Genomic DNA, 17403 nt, shown 5'->3' on the forward strand with positions numbered 1-17403 from the left:
ACCATGCCTGGCTGTTTCCAGTATGGCTTTGAACTTATAGAGATCCAGATGGATCTCTGACTCTGGAATGCTAGGATTAAAGGCATGTGCTACCACTGACTAAACTTATGTCTAATATAGTGGCTATTCTCTAACCCTCAGATAAGTTTATTGGGGTGCACATATATCAGCCACAATACACAAATAATATAAAATATCTTGGGAGTAACTCTAACCAAGCAAGTGAAAGACCTGTATGATAAGAACTTCAAATCTTTGAAGAAATAAATTGAAGAAGATATCAGAAGAAAAGATATCATGAAAAGACCTTCCATGCCCATGGATTTGTAGAATTAACATAGTAAAAATGACCAGGCATGTCCAATTTTAAGACTCCAAAGTCAGATTTATTTTATGTAAGACTGCCCCCACCTTGTCATTTGTCCCTTTCACATGTCTCCCACTCTTATATTGTGATTTGACCAGAGAATCTCACCAGAATAAAAAATGGGACAGTCTTCTTGATGGTTCAGCCATCAAAGTAGAGATCTAGAAACCTATCTTTGTCCTAAGTGTCCAGGTTCTGGTGATTTGTGTGAAGTAGGAAAACAGATTAAGATACAAGGTATTCAAAGAACCCCCAAATGCTCATCTTAAGTTTAGTCTTTGCCAGGAAGCAAGACAGAATTTTGAAAGTTTCATTTTTCAAATAATCAGAATGACATTCCTCTACATAAATGAGCTAAAATTTGCCTAATAACTATATATTTCCCACTTTTACAATGTAAATTACTTCCTTGGCAAAAACCAATTATTTCAAAAATACTTTGTTTAGAAGAGTTCTCAGGGGCTGGAGAGATGGTTCAATGATCAAGAGCACTGGCTGCTCTCTCAGAGGACATGGGTTCAAGTCCAAGCATCCACATAGCAGCAGGCAACCATCTGTAATTCCAGTTCCAGGGAATTTAGAAGAGTTCTCAGAGAAATCCAAACAGTTTCTTAGGTACATTTATTATTTCTATATTACCACATGTGTTGGAATGAGCATATTCCGGGGAAGTAGATAATAAGAATGTTTTTCTTCTCAGGTACAATAACAAATTTCCCACTCTCCACCCTCCAAGGAAGGCTAAGAATGTACCCACCTTCATCAGTTCTCAGGAATCTTCCAGTGTTTTCTCACCACCCAGACCCAGGCCAAGACCTGATGCTGCAGATGTCTTTGCCAGGGTCAGTTTGTCTCCACCACAGAACAATGTCTGTTCTGGTGAGATATTGTTATTCCTTAGTAACAACCAAAGACACAGTATCATAAAACTACCATGTGATCATTTTATGGGTTTATTGTGCTGTGAATATGGGAAGTCCTGTAACATGAATTGCTAAATGGTCTTATTAATAAAAAAAAAAAACCCAGAGCCAGATATTGAAGTGAGAGCTGAAAGATTAGAGGAATAGAACAAGCCAGCCACAAGTTCTTACCATTAGAAAATCCTCAGCCCAAGAGCATGAGTTCCTGTTTCCTCACACCTTATATAACATTCTGTGTCCTGCCATATTACTTCCTGGGATTAAAGGCATGTGTCCTTTCTAAGAAAAGACATGAGATCTCAAGTGCTGGGATTAAAGATGTGTGCCACCACTCATGGCTCTGTTTCTAGTGGGGCCTTGAACTCACAGAGATCCAGATGGATCTCTGCCTTCCAAGTGATAGGATTAAAGGCATGTGCCACCACTATCTGACCTCTATGTCAAACTAGTGGCTAGCTCTGTTCTCTGAACTCCAGATAAGCTTTATTGGGGTATACAATGTGTCACCACAAAGTCTTATGTAAGGGTATATGCCCCTAATCTCAATACTAAAGAGGCTGAGACACAGAACCACAGTTAAGGCCAGCCTGACACAAACAAACATACAAATAATGACAAAAATGAACAAGGCTTGACACTCATGATGCATCTCTGCCACATTATTGCTGATGGCTCCCTAGGAGATACTTGAGGTCTGGAGATGGCCCAGCAATTAAAGCTCTTGTAGTATCAGCACTAGTACCAGATTCAGATCCTCAGTGCCCAAAGTACATGCCTGTTGCTGGAGGGCTTTATTTTGGCCACTCCACGTAATTAAAAGGATAATTATTTAATGGCATAACTCACAAATTAAGTGAAAGGTAGGTCACAGGGTCTGGGGAAGGTATATCGCAATCCAGCGGTGTTCTCCGGGGCTCTGCACAGTCCACCTTCACCATTCAGCGTCCCGGCACAGAGAGAGCACACAGAGAGAGCGCTGGCCCATCCAGCTCTCTGGTCTCCAGGCGCCTCCCCTGGCCCCACCTCATAGGCGTGACAGTTGCCAGAGTCTCAAGGGGGTTGGAACTTCCAGATCCAAGCTGGAATGGCTACCCACTACATCTCCCCCTTTTTGTCTAAATAAGAAGGTTCTAAACTAATATAAGACTATATACAAAGGAATGGTTATCAAATATTGTCCAGAAATAATAAGGGATAATGACCTAGATAAGATGTAACTACAACCAATGCAAACAATATCAAGCAAGAAACACATACTAAAATCCAGAGAAGTATAGAGCATAGGTAAATGGCATGTTATAAAGATCACAAAATCTGGATTATGTTGTCTTTGATATTCATAACTAAACAAAAACATTTGATTGTAAAACCTGTTCAGTTATGCCAAAATGTAAATTTTAAAGGTATATAGTATAACAAAATTAACTTCAAGTTTGTATCAATAAACTAAAATCTATACCAATGTAAAACATTTTAAACAAGTTGTTCTTTAAAAGTAGGTTGATTAATCTATCCTTTTATCTTATCATCTCTATATCCTCCTATATATCTATATCATATCCCCTTTTCTTTTTTAGAAAGAGATCACATTTATAATCAACCTGTTTTAAATAAAAATATTGGTTTTTCTCTGTCCCACACCAGAGGGCTCTTCTGATTTGGGACAGAAGAATTTCTTAACCATTTTTTTAAAGCAATATGTCTGGGTTTAGAGGGGGAGTGAACCAATTCCACCTCTAAAGCCAGCTTGGTATATTTGGGAATTTGGGCGTATCATCTCTTACTACTTCCTGCTGGAGGGGGGCACTGTATCTTATGGGGACACAAAGAAAATTTTAGGCCTATGGGGTAGTCCTTGAGGCTGTATTGTAGGAGCCAGTTGCCTTGAAACCATTTTGGATGTTGGATCATCTGGGCCATGGTGTCATCAGAGATCTTTCAGGGGGTTTTGGCTGGTCAAACCTGATGTATCTTAATCTGGAACAAATCCATAGCCTCTGGCTTTCTGTGGAAACAAAAGCAGAACCTCTTTTCCAAAGTAACATATCCTTATATCCAAATTTTGAAGTCAAGGTACCTTTAAAATTTATATTTTGGCATAACTGAACAGGTTTTACAATCAAATGTTTTTGTTTAGTTATGAATATCAAAGACAACATAATCCAGATTTTGTGTGTGATAGCCATCTTTATGTGGCTTATTACCTTTAGTGTTTTTTTTAAACAATTTATTTTTAGATACTATTTGTTTATATAATGGTATTTTTTTTTGTCTTTTAAGCCTACGTACATTTTTACATGTATTATAAACTATTTTATCTGAATCAGTCTTATTGACTGTAGTCTTCTAAGCCTGAAAAGGCATTGTGGCTGCTGGCTCCGCCCCCTTCAGCTTTTCAACATGGCGGTGGTATGTTTTTTCCAGCTCTGGGAGTCATCAAGTCTCAGAAATAGTAGGTCTATGCTTTCATCAAAGCATCATGTAGCCCAGAAACCTCTTTTCTTTTAATACTAGTAAAGACTAAATCTACCACACAGCATAATGTGCTGCAGGCAGACGCCTCATTACCACTATACTGCTGGTCAAACACACACACCAGGAACCCACCAGTGTTCAAACCTGCGTTTTGCGGCGTCTAGCTGCCCGTATGAGACAAGAAGCAGGAACTTGGTTTTGGCTCTGTTTAGAATTGGTTATTAAACATTTTCAGGTTTAAGGTGGAGATTCGAGCCGTTGGGCGCCATTTGTTGGTGGAGGGCTTCTCTCCAGCCTCCACCAAGCCCCGCAGTCCCATAATCCACGTATAAAATAATCACTCAGATGCTTATAATACTTATAAACTGTATGGCCATGGCAGGCTTCTTGCTAACTGTTCTTTTATCTTAAATTAACCAATTTTTATAAATCTATACCTTGCCACGTGGCTGGTGGCTTACCAGCATCTTTACATGCTGCTTGTCCTGGCGGTGGCTGCAGTGTCTCTCCTCCTCCTTCCTGTTTCCCCAATTCTCCTCTTTGTCCCGCCTATACTTCCTGCCTGGTCACTGGCCATCAGTGCTTTATTTATATAGAGTGATATCCACAGCACATGCCAGATGGGCTTGGTATCTCACTCTTAATTCCAGTCTTGGAAAGCAGAGATGGGGACCCTTGGCTACCAAGTCTTGTCTCGGTGATTGAGGTAGAAAGCACTGGAAGGTGGTTCCCAACATCAGTCTCAGCCTCCACATATATACATGCACATGCATTTCCATGTAGGTACATACATAAACATGCAAACATGCATATGCAGATACACACATCACTTATATTCTAAAAAATGGGAGAAAAGAATACCTAAAACTTGGAATGACTCAATGACAAAGAGCTAAAACTCTCTGAAACTTTTATATTCCAAATATTTTGCCCTTCAGGATAGAGTGAAGCAAAGCTTAGTATGGTTGTGAATAAATATGAACAGATAGTCATCATCCCTCCCAGTTCTCACTGGGTCTGAGACTACACCTACCATTTCCATAATGGGAAGAGGAATAAACCCCACTTTGTGTTTATCACATCATCTGAGAATGCTACATCCTCTGTACCTATGTGAGAAAGAAGGACTTTGTGTGCTTATGCGAGTGGACAGCTTACACATATCACTGTGACCTATATTTCTAGAACTACTGAAATTGTACCACCCACACATACCTTTGATTGTTTGATTTACTTTGCCCAAGGTGCAGTCCAATTAACAAGGCTCTGCAATGATTGCCACACCCATACTGAGGCTGATTAGTCACAGTACAAATGACAAACCAAATGGGTCAGCTGTGTGAAGAAAAGTCACTGTGTGTCCTATATAAAAGAGACCCAGAAACAAATTTGCAATTTGTTTGACTTCAGAAAAACACAAGTTGGGATCTCTGGTCTATTCTACTGGAGACCTGCACCCATCAACTCTTCTCCATTTCCTGAAGTTCCTATTTTTAAAAATATGAAGAGAAAAAACAGTACTGTAAAATCATGATTTATATGATTTGTTACTTTGTAATAATTGAAATGATATTTTGGTGCTGTTAAAGGATTTAAGCCATGTGCTCATCTTGGTATCACACAACTTTAATCCAATTGCTTGGTAGGCAGAGTCAGGTGGATCTCTAAGTTTAAGGCCATGCTGGTTTACAGAGTGAGTTCCAGGACAGGCAAGGCTACACAAATACCCTGTCTCAAAAAACCACACACACACATAAAAAGTAAGTCATGAATTATGTGCTGGAGAACAATTGGATAGAAACAGGAAATTGTCAGGCAAGATGGCCTGTGTCTCACCTGTTGGGATATTGCTAGAATGGAGACTATGGCCCCATTTGAAGAACATTCTAAGGTTGTGGATCTCAGCCAGTGACATCGCATCAGCCTTGTCAGGTCTCCCTGTAGTTTGGAAGCAACACCTGGGGAGATTTTCAGAAACCAGGGCCCTTTGAGGACCTTCTGTCTTCAAGGCACATCTCAGAACTATTACTGTGGAAAGGAAGTATGGAGGAACCCTAGAGAGTGGTTAGGTGACCCGTCCAGCAGGCCAGGTTATTCGAGGGTCTCGAGGAGGGACCACCTGTGAATCAATGGGGGGTGAGAGGGAAAAGAGACCAAGCGCGTGAAGAAAGACAAAGCAGTCTGAGTTGCGTCAAGGCCTCGTTTATTGACTGGGTGTTAGAGCTTATAAACAGGGCTTCAGGTAGGGAGGGGGAGCAGGAGTGAGGAGAGGACAAAGAAAATTCCTAAGGAGGGTCAGCAGGAGGTCGCTTTGGTCCCAGGCCCCTGCAGCTAGCTGATTTAAAGAGGTTTATTTAATCCTACATTCCTAGGTTAGACTAAAAGCCTCTTATTTACACGAGGCTTGAATAATCGTGGCAGGTAACACAAGGTTCAAGACACAGCTGTCCAGAGTCGGTCTCCAACAGTTCCCCCTCTTTTCTCAAAAATGGACCAAGTCCATAAGATCGGGATTGCGGAGGTCCGAGAGAGCCTCTGTCTTAGGCTATACAGGGGGACTCCCACGCACGGCAGGTGCCATGTTGAGCCGGTCTCAATGACCTCTGTATGCTGTTGACTCCGGCGTGGGCCCTGTACTATTCCCGTCATTGAGTACTCTCTAGCAAGACCGTGGGGACGTTAGGGCTTTAGGACACTGAATCTGAATCCTTGATGGGGCTCCTGGCTGGTCTCCTAGGAATCTACTCTGTGATAATGAATTGAGACATGTCGTGGTAAGGCCGAATCAATCTGATTTTTGATAAACTGAGTCAACCGCTGAAAGGCCCAGGGACCAAAGGTAATGAGAAGGAGAAGGAAAATAATCAGGGGTCCAGGAGGGTGGGGATCAGGGTAGAAAGCCAAGGGGATTCTTTAAAGCTTTTATATAGAAGGGCAAACCCTGCTCCTAAGAGCAAGAGCCGCATCTTACTGAAGCCCCATAAAGGATAATAAAGGAAAAACCCACAAGATTACAATTCCCATACAATTTCGTTTCACAAGATCATGGTTTGGGTACAGAGTGATCACAGACGGGTAATTTGCATCAACAGATACATTTTTCCTGAAACCTCAAGGGGGGGGGGGGGTATCAAGGCGGGAGTGGAGTTTACACAAAGGTCACAGTGGTCCTTCCTGGAACACCTGCAACTATCCCAATCACAGTCGAGCACATCTCTTAACAGAAATCTCTTTACATTGTTATATGGTTGCAGGGGAGATTGAACAATGGCTAAGTCAAGTTGCTCTTGGAACTAGATTTTTAGTTTCTCATTTCCTGGTGCTTGAAGTTTTCTCTTTTCCTGAGGCTTGGGGGTGTAAGCCTCAAGGGCTTTCACTCCCCCATTTTTTATTTGGCAAATTTTAATCTTAAAATTATGGTATTACATTTGGTAACTCATGGCCTATTTTAGTAACTCATGGCCTGTAATGGCCATGCATAGTTCATTTACAATTAGCCATCTTGTCTCTATGCTAGGGAGTTTTCTTTTGACCCAGCATTTCAGCCTCTTTTGAACAAGGAAAATGGGACGATGTATTCTCTTCTGGAACTGCTTCAAGCTGGCATTGGGGCGTCGTTATTAGGGCCCCTCCCCCAAAAGGCTGAAAAGCTGGTCAAAGACTGGGCAGGGGGCATTTGTCAGTAGCATGTAGCTGCCTGACCCCATAGGGACAGAGAAGAATCATGTTAGCTGGGCTGGTCCACGTTAGCCTTTAGCACGTCCGGAGTCCACAGTCATCTGGAGCAGTGGAGTCAGCAACTGAAACTTGGAGGTGTCTGCCAGCCAAGTAGAAATCTGTTGAGACAGATTTGAACTAGGAACAGAGGTTAAAATTTATGAATTTATTTGGAACCCTTAGGTTTATACCCTTAGTAATAGGAAAAGCACTAATCCCAAGACCATGAGAGAGGAAAAATACCATCTTTAGGAATACTTATCTGGGTTCTTTCGACCTCTGTGGAGTGGGTCTATGTTTTTATGACTCTTTTGATCCTTTGAGGCCTTTTTGCAGAATGACATAAAAGTTTTAGATACATTAGTATTACCAATCTGTACTGAAATCCATATTGTAGACAAAGCAGATAAAGTGTATCTGTAAAACAGCAGAAGTAGACTTATACCTTTGAGTCCCAACAAGAACTACAGATTTGGGCATTTTACTTCTGTCCAGAAAGCCAGGTGTAAGTTGGACAGAGATTTTAAGCCTGGTGAAAAGCACTTTTAGGCTTACATTAGACATATCTATATGACATCTAAAACAAATCCAAAATGTTGAACTTGTGACTGAACAGTAAGTGGTCATTGCTCTACCAGCTCATCAGGACTCCTAAATGTTAAGCTCTGAACCATAGAACAGGAGAGTAATCTGAAACATATCTTATTTTAGACTCATATCCGAACCTTTATGATTTATTTAAATTTTTACATCTTAGAACATTTTCTTAAAAGTGAGCTTACAAGCTAGCTATGGCCTTGCAGAAAGATCTGGTTGTCTGATGCTGCCATGCTGACAAAATTAGAGCTAGCCTAGTCATCAGCACTGTCAGAGATCTGAGAAGGATAAACTATATCTGAGTGCAGACCAAGAAGCTTCCAATCCTATAAATTACAGTGATCAACCCCTTACCCAGGTTTCTATAGTGTTGGAGGTACCAGTCAGAACAACATCAATCTTTTACCACCATCAAGCCCATAAGGCAGAGTACCTTTTCTGTGGAATAGGGACACGGAAGACTGACAGTGTCCTACTACTTGTCCACAGTCTGGGCTGGGTCCTGGAGGCAGGTGTTGCATTGGGGCATCTTGCCCTGTGGTCAGTGTCTTTCGAAATTCAGGTGGCATCTTTTTGTCATTCCATATCTTCTTTGGAGACCTTGGGAGTCATTGCTAGGAGCTGGGGAGCTAGGAGTCTCTGTTTCTGATAGTAAGTTTTTAATCAAATAATTTAAATGTCATATTCATCAGATCATTGACAGGTTTGAGGACAATTATCTATTAAATGTATCTGAGCCAAATAAATCTAGGCCTAATCTTGAAAATATCTCTAAGTTTGGTAATAATGACCAGGCTAATTTGTTCTCCTATAGATATATTAGTCAAATATACCTCTCAGTTTGTTTTATTTTAAATAGAACCGTTTATGCTTTAAACTAGTATCTGGATAGCCAGATGACTAGTATTAACTTGTATTCCTAAACACAAAGGACATGCATGCAAACTCAGACATTCAAAACCAAACATACATGTGGCCACATTTTCATTCATACCTGCAGAGTAGACAGACATTTTTAAAACTATGACCCTTTGGAGTCTCCATGTAACAGCAGAATAGCAAGAGAAAGAAATCTGAAACATGTTTACTTAAACTTTAAAGTTAGACCTTAAAGTTTCATTATATTTTTTTAAACTGTCATGACATGCTTAAGCCTTTAAATTTTTATATCTTAAACTGCTTCCTCAAGTTAAAAATTCATTTATTGTTTAAACAACAATAAATTTATTGTTTAAACAACAATAATTTGAAACCAATTTTCTTAAATGAATAATTTGAAACCAATTTTCTTAAATGATGGCAAGTATTTGTAACACATTCAACTCAAATGACCAAAACCCATGTAAATTTTTATTTTTCCTGTGAAAACAAAAGCATAATTTCCCCAGTATCTTGAACTGGTAATTTAACATTTCTTTATTAAGCAATATCAGTGTTATGCCCAGATCGCGTCCCCAAAGAAGCCACTGGAGACCTCAGGTACAGAATGCAAAAGCAAGGTTTATACAAATGAAGTTTACAAGCCTCGGCAGGGGGGCTAGTTCCAAACTTCTCACACACAGCAGGGAGGTTGGAAGGAGCACATGTCTTTCTTTGTAAGGTAGCACAGACCACATAATTCATCTCCCACCGCCCACATCCCTCTTTTAGGTTCATATTAGTAGTTTTTTATGTTATGTTGGTTCATATCAGTAGTTTTTTATGTTATCTTTATTTCTCATTAGTTTAGCAACCGTGTTTAGGAGTTTTATGAGCTGTCTCCCGGGTTTGGGGAGTTTGGGGAGTTTGGGATGTTTTATGACCACTTAGTCTCTGTCAGATGGTCATATATCCTAACTCTGTGTTTTCTTAAGTTTCTGTAGTTGATAAAGCCACCTGGAAAAAGGCGTCTAAGTTCTTATCTACATTTAAGAATCCTGGTTTTAGCTTCTCTTTGTCTGTAGGGGATGAAGTTGTGGGGGGGGAGGTTACTGAGGTTTCACAATCAGGACAGAGAAGGGTTAACATGAGAAATTCCTAGCTGGCAGAAGAGACTTTGAAGTTATCACAGTAAAGGAAGGGAGGGGGAGCAGTGGTCATAAAGTATGTCTTTGGCTGCCAGTGTTCCTGAAAAAAAGTTTTTGTTAACTCCTCTGACTAAAGTCAGATTTTCTGTTCAGTGTTCACACAGTTTTGTCAGTTGCAGGCAGCCATTGCCCTGTCCAGAGCAGGACATGAGAATCTTAGCCCACCTGTACCCAGAGCACGCACCCCCACCTTCGTGAGAGCAGCCAGCTGCCTGCAGTCCTGATAGCAAGAGAGCTAGGGAGGGAGGGAGGTGGCCCTCGCTGTGCCTCTCTCTCCTCCCCGCAGGAAAATAAGGGAGATGAGTAGTAGAAACAGATGACATTTACACAGACAATCCAAGTGCCAGCACATCAGCACTGAGATGATGATGGCCTCACTCACAGCAAGCAAGCCCCTCGATTGTGGCTCGCACATCCTTCTGGTGGGCTAGGCAAAGGTCTAGTGGAGAAGAAGGGGACTGTCCCATAGCGTCCGTCACAGTCAAGTCAACAATGAGAACAGTTAACACACTACACACAAGACCAAGGGCACACGAAAGAAAAACTTTGCCCCAACGAGACAACCAACAAAGCTCCAAGAACAATGACAGCCATTTGTGCTCTGTGGAGAGTGACCCTCTAGGCTCAATCACACCAAAAACAATCCAGACTCGAGGATCTCTGTCCTTGATCAAACAGACATCAGGGGCTTTTCACATCCCTGTTAGTCAGACATGCACCTTATTTCTTGGAAGAATAACAGAGTGTAAAGTAACAATGACCACAATAAAACATACAAAAAACCCCCACAAAATGGCTCTTACAATTTCCTGGGACAAAATGCAAAGTGGCACTTCCTCCCACCATGGGGAAAGGTACCCAAAGATGCTCCTCTCCTGAGCACTCCCTGGAGGAGACTCCTAAAATCAAATGGTCACCTCTGAGGTGGCCCCAAATGGCTCGGGACTAGGGGGTCCCTTGCCCAAATCAGGGAATGAGACGTCTCTCTTTCCCTCCCAGGATCACTGTCCAGACACGTCTGTCCCAGTGAGAGCCTGCAAAGTACAAATCAGTCGACTGGCACAAAACTTAACAAGACAAGACAGAGACAGAGACAAGATAGAGAGCGCTCTTACCGGTAGATGTCAATAAACCTCTGGACCCTTGAGGGTCCCGGTGGGTCTTTTGGTCTTTTGTTCAATGTGATTTGTGACAACCTCACTCTTACCGTCTTCTGGGATGGACACATCGTTTAATAGGTCCTCAGCAAGTGCCAGAAGATGTGACACCCTACTATCCTTTTCTGAATCCTTTAAAACATCTCTGATTACTCCATAGAAACTAAAGAATGCATCGAGGATGTTCTCTCAGTCCTTAAGTAAGCTATTGATATCCTTTCCAACTTTATTCCACGTCAAAGGGTGGATGCCCAGGCCATTAATAACCAGCCAGGGACATTTTTCTTCCACGAAACAGAAAAACTTAATTAAATCTTTTTTCTTTCTTTCTTTTTGACTCTTATTCCCTTCTCCCTGGAATCTTCATTTCCTTAATGAAGAAAGCCTCTTTAGAGAGTACTTTACCCATTGATTGATGAACGGCACTTACCTCAAGGCTGCCCACGGCGCACGAGTGATGCTGTTGGGGCACCTCTACCCTAGTGAGTCTGGCCAGACCACGTTTTCTCTTTGCCGTCCAGTAGTGAGCCACCATGCCTCGAGCCCCATGTTCGGGCGCCACTTGACCCGTCCAGCAGGCCAGGTTATTCGAGGGTCTCGAGGAGGGACCACCTGTGAATCAATGAGGGGTGAGAGGGAAAAGAGACCAAGCGCGTGAAGAAAGACAAAGCAGTCTGAGTTGCGTCAAGGCCTCGTTTATTGACTGGGTGTTAGAGCTTATAAACAGGGCTTCAGGTAGGGAGGGGGAGCAGGAGTGAGGAGAGGACAAAGAAAATTCCTAAGGAGGGTCAGCAGGAGGTCGCTTTGGTCCCAGGCCCCTGCAGCTAGCTGATTTAAAGAGGTTTATTTAATCCTACATTCCTAGGTTAGACTAAAAGCCTCTTATTTACACGAGGCTTGAATAATCGTGGCAGGTAACACAAGGTTCAAGACACAGCTGTCCAGAGTCGGTCTCCAACAGTTAGGCATCCTGAAAATCTCCCCTAAATGCACCACACTGTCACATCTTAACCTGTGCTGTCTACTCAACAGCCACCAGGCACATGTGATTTAAATAAGGTAATACTAAAAGCAGTGGAATCCATGACCTTATTTTACTACACACATTTAAAAAAGTACAGTGCATTTACGTTGTATGTATGGGTGCTCTGCCTGCATGTATGTCTGTGAACCATTCACTATTCATGAGAGTCTGTAAAGGGCATCAGATTTCCCAGAATTGGACTTAGAGATGGTTGTGAGTCTTCTTGTGAGTGTTGGGAATGTAACCCAGGTCCTCTGGAAGAGAATCCTGTACTTCTAACCCATGGGCCATCTCTAGGCCCAGTCACTACCTACATTTCACAAGCCCAGTAGCCATAGTAGTTGGTAGCTAACATATTAGCCAGAACAGATGGATGGGATGATGTTTACCCCCACTGCAGAGAGTTCTGGGACACAGTGCAGATGCAATTTCCTCCAGAGAACTCTGGAGGATGATTAAGTCCCTGAAGTCAACAACATGAAGGAGTCTGAATTCAGATCAGGAGGCTGGTTTCAGTGGGTGTGTTCTTGAGTCACAGCATTAGACATTTTAAACCATAGCTGGTTGATGAGAATCTCAACTTCAAACTGTTTAGCATATGACAGAGGAGCCAGACCTTCATAAACCAGCTAAACTGTGATCAGTGTAGAGCATATTAAAAAAGAAAGGAATCACTTTTATATGTTTCTGCTTTTCATTACCAGTGACAGAAAATAGTGGGAAGGCAAAGAACTTTTTGAAAGAAGTAAAAGAAGTAATCAAACATATCAATGTTGGTACAATTGCAAGCTGCTCTGGAAATCAGTGTGGAGAATTCTCAGAAAACTAAAAAGAAGTCAACCATATCACCCAGCTATACCATGCCTTAGCAAATGCCCAAAGGACCTGACATAGTTTTCTACAGATACTTGCTCAGCCATGTTCATTGCTGTTCTACCCACAATAGCTAGGAAATGGAAACACCTTAAATGTTCTTCAGTTAATAAATAGACAAAGAAAATGTGGTACAAAAACATAATGGAATACTATTTAGCCATTTAAAATACTATTCTTTTTATAAAAGATAAAATCCATGAACCTTGCAAGTAAATGGATTGTACTAGAAAATATTGTTGTGGGGTATTTGTACACCATGTGATGATTATATTACTGTGATTCATTTCATAAAGAGCTGAATGGCAGGAGGTATAGGTGGATCCTTCAGGAGAGAGAGAGAGAAAGGAGGACATGAATCTAGGTGCACTGGAGACACCAGAGGACACAGAGAGGAACCAGGAAGTACATGATGGAAGAGAGGTAAAAAGCCCAGAGGCAAAACACAGATAAATATAAATGGGTTAATTTAATTTGTAAGAGCTGGTGGGACAAACCTAAGCTAAGGCAGAGCTTTCATATTTAATAAGAAATCTCCTTATCATTATTTGGGAGCTAATTGGTGGGACAGAGAAAGACCCATGACAAAATATCATACTGAGTGAGGTAACCCAGACCTAGAAAGACAAATATATGTTCTCTCTTATCTGTTAATCATAGCTCTGAATCTTCAGATGTAAAAATATAACCTGGAGTAACCACAGAATCCAAGAAACTAAAAAGGGATTATAGGCATGGGGAAGGAGATTTAGAAAGCAGAATAGGTGCTATGAAGGGGGTAAATGTGGAAAATGGAGGGTTGTAATTGGGAAGGAGCGAAATAGAGTAGAGGAAAGAAGGATAAATAATACTAAGGATATTTGAAAAGGCCATAGGAATCATATAACTAAAGTATAATATAAATAACACACACACATATACATATATATGTATGTATATATAGTGTCTTAGTTAGGATTTCTATTACTGTGAAGAGACACTATGACCGTGGCAACTCTTACAAAAGAAAATGCTTAACTAGGGCCTTGCTCAAAGTTCAGAGGTCCATTCTCATCATAGAAGGAAGTATGGCAGCAAACAGGCAGACATGGTGCTGGAGAGGTAACTGAGAGTTCCACATCTTGACCCACTGGCAGGAGGAAGAGAGATCTGCACACTTCCTCTAAAAAGGCCACACCTACTTCAACAAGGCCATACTTCCTAATAGTGTCACTCTCTATAAGCTTAAAGGGGGTGTTTTCATTTAAACCATCAAATTCCATCCCCTGTCCCCATAAGTTTGTAGTCATATAATACAAAACTGCATTCAGCGCTACTTCAAAATTACTCATAGTCTATAACTGTCTCGATAATGTTTTTTTTCAAGTGTCAAAAGCGAGTTTTTAATTGTGAAAAAGCAATGTGATCTAGAAACTGACACACTGTTATCTTTATAATAAAATGACATAGTAGATTTCCTAAATAATTTACAAAGAACAGAAACTGGTCTTGAACAGTGTTCCCCTCCCTGCACACCCCAGTTCCCCACACTGAGCTGATAAGTAGGCCTTAAGAGCTCAGGCTTGCAGTCTACAAATATCTCCTCTTCCTATGGTGCCCTGTGGGATCATGGGTAAAAGTGATCCCCAAGAATCTTTGCACTGGGAATAAAGGGGGTGGTGTCATGGGATGACTCCTGCAGGGCCTTGGTCCTAGTTACAAGGTTCAGAACTGTCTAGCATCTTCAGGTACACTCCTAATATGTGTGGGCCTCTGTGAGGCTGGAGAACAGGGTGCTGTATGAGTCCTCCTGGAGAACATGGGCAGTTCCCATCACCTCTTCAAGGTCTTCCTAAATCACTCTTGGGCTGTGGCCAGTGGTTATCAATGGGCCCAGATATGGTTGAAATAGAAGGCTTCTGGATCCCCTGTTAGTCAAGTCCTTGTTAGCAGTGGCCTTGGGGTCCTGATGAGCCCAGTGCCTCCTCTGGAAGTTAATGGGGTGGGTGGCATGGACATCCTGATGGCTTGGTGGCTGGACAGGGTCTGTTTCCTATAGGATACCTACTGTCCTCATTCATGAATAAGGGAGACAGTCATGTCACCACTCTCTTCAGGCTTGATGGCTTTGTCCAGTTTTGTGACAGCTTCTGGAGATGCTGGATTCCAGCCCCCACAAGCTCTAGGTCACTGTCAGACTCAGTGGGAGAGCAGAGAAGTTCTGTGGAGGAACAGGGGCTCCGGAGGGCAGCCTCTCTCCTTAGCCGCTGACGTTGATGGGTATGTAGACCCATCTGACCAGAGAGGCATGGATGTCCCCCGACTCTGGCATCCCGATTGGCCCTGTATAGCCGAGTGTTCTTCTGGCTCAGACTGGGTGGTAAGGATCCTCTGTACTTCTGGACTCCTCATTTTTCCTTTCACCTGTGTTCCTATCAGCCACCTGGTGCCACTTTGGTTGGACTCCTGGTGCTATCTGGGACGTAGCACCAAAGGCGCTTTTGGCTGAGCGAGCTTCAACCTTAAGATGCTGCTGCTTTGGCTCTGGGTTTTCCAGGTGTTTCCAGGAGGGGCCAGTCCTGAGGTTGAGGCTGTCGGCAGCCTCCTTTGGAACTGTCTGCGCAGGGAGCCCAGGGGATCCATCTCCAGATGCCCCTCAGCAGACCAGGTCACTGCCTTCTTTAGATGTTCCTCCTTTAGGAGTGATTGTCTGCACATGGAGGCCATCATGCCCTGCCACTGAGATGCCATGTGCTTGGTCCAGTCTCCTCTGCCCGCTAGATCTTCCCTGCCTGATACACAAGACCTGAAGATCAACCTCAATAATGTTTAAAAGTCCAAAGTTCAAAGTCTTTTCTCAGATTCTCTTAACTGTAACTCCTGTAAAATCAAAATGAAAAAGAAGATCACATAATTCCAACCACAGGATATACATTACCATTCTAAAAGGAAGGAAAGAGAACATAATGAAGGAATACAGGTCAAAAGCAAAACTGAAAACCAGCTGGACAAACTCCAAACTCTACATCTCCATGTCTGATATCAAAGTGCTTTTCAGATCTCCAACTTCTTTCAGCTTTGTTGACTGCACCACATTTCTCTTATTTTGGGGAGTTCCACTCCTTCTTAGCAGCTTTCCTCTGCAGATATCCCATGGCTATGGCATCTCCCAAATTTAGGGGTCTCCAGGGCAATCTAGGCATCATCTTCACAGCTTTACACAGTATCCTTCTTAGGCCTCCATGCAGGGACACCCCTGACACATGCCTAGCCTCAGCAGCTTTCCTTAGCCATAGAGCATGATTCCATAAACCCTTTCTTCTATCCTTAACACTAAAGTCAGAATCATGTGGCCTAAGCTGCCAAGTTCTGCTTTTTGTTGGAACTGGAACATGGCCCCCTTGTTTAAATACATTTTTTAAAAACCAGTTTTCTGTTTTCAATGGTTTTCTTCACTACCTAAGGTTGGCTGTCTTGGAACTCACTCTGTAAATCAGGCTGGTCACAAACTCAGAGATTGCCAGCCTCAGCCTTCCAAGTATTGGGATTAAAGGTGTGTATCACTACTCTTGGCCCTAAGCTTTTCTTTAATTACTTCTCAACATTCTTTAATTGCTTTTCAAAAGTTGGATGCTGTGTGGGGTCTTGCTCTGAGTTCACCACTCCCATTATTTCTCTTAGTATCAGGCTTTTCTTTTATTTGTTTACACTTACTGGTATCTCATTTCTCCTTGAACTGTATATTTTGTATTTTTCCTTGCTCAGCTTGCTCCCTTTCATTGTAAATCTGCATAAAACTAGGCCCTAATAGCCACACAATATAGTCAATGCTAAGTTGTTTGGAAATGTCCTCTACTAAAGCTGTTAAGTCTTTGAATCATCCTCAGCCAGATTTTATGGACAAAGGAAGAAAACAGCCACATTCTTCAACAAAATATCACAAGAATGGTCTCTAGACCACATAGGAATGTTATATTCATCTGAAACCTCTTGAGCCAGGCTCCCACAGCTCAGATCATCCTCAGCACAATTATCTCCCATGTGTGGTGGTACTGTGTTCCCCAAAATATTGTGTACTCTAATAAATTTATCTGGGGTCAGAGAACAGACAGCCGCTAGATACAAAGGCTAGAAAATGGTGGCACTCACACCTTTAATCCTAGCATTCCAGAGATAGAAATTCCTCTGGATCTCTGTGAGTTCAAGGCCACATTGGAAATAGCCA

General features: G+C 42.0%; 1 pseudogene; it reads right to left on the reverse strand.

Moving 5' to 3' along the window:
• Positions 1-15251: 15251 nt before the first annotated feature.
• LOC102917949 (protein PIMREG pseudogene) lies at positions 15252-15929 on the reverse strand (annotated as a pseudogene).
• Positions 15930-17403: the final 1474 nt, after the last annotated feature.

This window comes from Peromyscus maniculatus, chromosome 1 (genome assembly GCF_049852395.1).
Source record: "Peromyscus maniculatus bairdii isolate BWxNUB_F1_BW_parent chromosome 1, HU_Pman_BW_mat_3.1, whole genome shotgun sequence".
Taxonomy (NCBI): Eukaryota; Metazoa; Chordata; class Mammalia; order Rodentia; family Cricetidae; genus Peromyscus; species Peromyscus maniculatus.